This window comes from Marmota marmota, unplaced genomic scaffold, assembly GCF_001458135.2.
Source record: "Marmota marmota marmota unplaced genomic scaffold, marMar, whole genome shotgun sequence".
Classification (NCBI taxonomy): Eukaryota; Metazoa; Chordata; class Mammalia; order Rodentia; family Sciuridae; genus Marmota; species Marmota marmota.
The window spans coordinates 38764569-38767543 of NW_026000016.1; the positions used below are offsets into that span (position 1 = coordinate 38764569).

The 2975-nt window shown below is 52.2% G+C and overlaps 1 long non-coding RNA gene across 5 annotated transcripts in view; it reads left to right on the forward strand.

Annotated features, from left to right (window-relative positions):
- LOC125618500 overlaps window positions 1-2975 on the forward strand; it is a 16371-nt gene that overhangs the window by 2506 nt on the left and 10890 nt on the right. For 4 of the 5 annotated variants that reach the window (XR_007349821.1, XR_007349818.1, XR_007349822.1 and 1 more), the window contains exon 1: window positions 36-2369. This is a non-coding gene — a long non-coding RNA (uncharacterized LOC125618500). Of the gene's footprint in view, window positions 1-35; window positions 2370-2975 lie in introns of those variants that run through there. The other variant, XR_007349820.1, reaches the window with a different exon arrangement.

Here is a 2975-nt window from a genome sequence, read left to right on the forward strand (position 1 = left end):
GGCTATGACAGGGTGGGGGGGGGTGTGAAGTCTCAGCAGAGGCGGGCACAGTGTTGGCTGCCGCAGTGAAGATGGCCCCAGGGGCAGAAATGGCCAGTCCCACCCCCAGACAGAACCTTGGGTGGGGGTTCAAGTGGTAGCCCTCTGGGTAGGGGGTTCCACGACCTGGGGCCCCAGTTTTGCCAGAGCATGGGCATTGGGGAAACCCAATGCCCTCATCAGCTGGAGGCTTAAAAGCAGCTTGGGGGAAGAGTCGAGTGTTGGGAGAAGAGTGGGGGCAGAGACTCGGCAACTCATCTCAGACGTGTCAGACCTGTGGTTTGTGTTACCCAAATAGGTTCTGTCTCCGTCACCCTCTCCATGGGGACAGGCTGTGAGGTCCATGGCAGCCTGCAGGATTTATTCAGATGGCTCTGACTTTCTTCTGTTTCCCTTCCCTGTTTCCCCTCCATGCCCCCTGCCAGTTCCATGGTTCCAGCTGCTGTCTTCCAGTGAGGCTCCCTGCTGCCTGTCCCTCTCCTTTCCAGGCCCTTCTGCGTGCAGCGGCCATCTTGTTTTTCTTGCTCAGAAATTTAAAATGGTTTCTCGGCATTTCCAGGGTGAAATTCCTTCCCTTTCACATGATGCTCTGGGCTGTCTGTAACTGGCCTTAGCTGTCCTATGCAGTCTCACTGCTCTCAATTTCCCAAGGAGGACTACGAATCCCATAAAGCCAGGTGACTCACGTTTTCTTGCTTTTCCCCTCTCCCTGTTTTCACTAGTTATTTTCCAGCTTCCTCTCACCACATCCACCTGTGGCAGCTCCACTGTCTCCGAAGAGCTGTCCTGATCACCCTCTCAAGAAGTGGCCCTTATAACCACCCCTGCCACTTCGGCAAAATCCCCTTGCGCCTAGCTCCTCTTTATGGTACCTTTGTTGCACTCTGGTTCCTTATGAGAAGTCTTAGGTCACCTATTAGGATATGAGCTCTCAGAGGGAGGCTGGGAAAAATAGGAAGAAAACAGATATCTACCTGGCACCCACTTTTGCCAGATTGAACACGTTAGGTTCTTTTCGGGCAATTATGTCATTTATTTTTTACCATAACCCTGCAAGGAGAGGAGAGCCCATGGCTGGCAAGTGGTGTGGTCGTGGTCAGACGAGCCCTCAACTTCATTTTTTTTCCTCTCTGAATTCCTGAGATCCCTTTTAGGAGGTGAATCCCACAAAGGTGGCTATTTAAGGCATGCCGTAGGTCTCTAAGGCTGTGTGGGAGTTTGGGTGGCTGATCTTCTTGTGCTCATGATCCGGGTCACTTAGCTGTGCCATGCCTTCCTTATTAACTTCCTCCTTTTCCTTTGTGGCCAGGTTCACTCAATATGATGGTTTTTCTGTAGCCGAAATTGATGGATTGACAAGCCAGTCCTGACTGCCTTCCTCCTGGAAGAGGAGGCAGAGGCTGGGTGGGTGATAGCATCTTCAGTGAAGGATGGGGCCCCAGGCAGTCAAGGCAGGAGCAAAACCATTGGGCTGGACACACTTAGGTTTGCATCTCCATCCTGGCTTCTCAGCTGGGTGATTTTAGACGAGTCATTTAATTATTTTTTTCAAGTTGTAGTGTTCTCAGTCTGTAAGGCATAGCTATGACAGCGTGTTATAGAGAAATACCTAGCACAGTGCCAGGCTCCTAGCAATAAACATGTCGCTCCTCGACCCCGTCCCATCCAGTGGTTTTATCAGGGACTTAAAACATGCACATAGCAGGTGACTGGAGAAGGAGGGAGTTTGTATCCCTCTGTGATGTCATAAGCAGGGGCAGAGAGGAGGTTCCCTGGCAGTACAAACCTAAGCCTTCAAGGTGAGGAAATGCCCCTAGAGGAAATGCCCCTTGGCTTTTGTAGCAAGAGCGTGCAGCGGGCACCGAGCAGTGAGGACTGGTGATGGCAGAGTGAGGGTTAAGTAATGAGCCTTCCTGGGAGCCTTTTGATGCCAGGTTCGTTTCCCTTCTTTCCGAATCTCAGCAGTGGCTGCCTGCTTCCTGACGCTGTTGAGTCCCGTGGGAGGGGAGCTGGGCACCCTGATGCCCCTCGTCACCAGTTCCGGGGCTGCAGAGCAGAGAGTGACGACAGCCAGTGATTCGTCTGTCGACGGCAATGGGGGCCCTGGTGACGGCTGCTTTGTTGTTTTTTTCCTCTCTGGAAGATGACTCAGTGTATCAGGAGCCGGGAGATGGAGCTCTCAGCTGAGTGGCCAGAATGTTCTGTCAACATGAAAGCAGCAGAAACAGCTCATTGGGGCTCGGAGCCGATCCCTAGCCTGGGGTCATTTTCAGGGAGGGCTGATGAGAGAAGAAGGCCACTGCCAGGCATGAGGATGGGGGCGATACCAGGTAACTCAACAAGCTCTGTGACCCTTGAATTTTTAGAGCTTGAGAAAGAAATTCAGCTAATGGTGTTATTCAGTGAGCTGGGAATGAGGGTCATTTTTTTGAGCTCTTCTCACTGGTCCCAAATGACGGATACCTTCTCAGGACCAGAAAACCCTTTGGGATTTCTCACTGAGGCTGTGTCTGTAATGGGCTCGGTGGTCATTGTGGTGGATAAAGGGCAGTTCCCTTGTTGGGGCAGGGGCTGGCCACGGCAGCCTCAGTGAACTGTGGCACTCTGGACCCCAGGAGCAGGTATCCCAGGGGCGATGTGGTACCTTAGGAGGCCTCTGCGGCCCGTTGCAAAGATGGTGGGTCCACCTCCCCACCTTCAGCAAAAGGCAGCTCGGGCACTCTGTGTCAGCTCATCTTTCCTTATTGTCCCACGTCACAGCTTATCTTCTTCCTTCATCTTCCTTATTTCCTCTGAGATGAAATAGTGGACCTTGAGTTCCTGACCTTTTCTTTTTTTCTTCCTTTCTTTTCTTTATTTTCGCACCATGGCGGCTCAGGGTTCTAGGCTTTTCTTGATTCTGCAGCATTGCGCCATAAGCGCGTGATCCCCCCCGC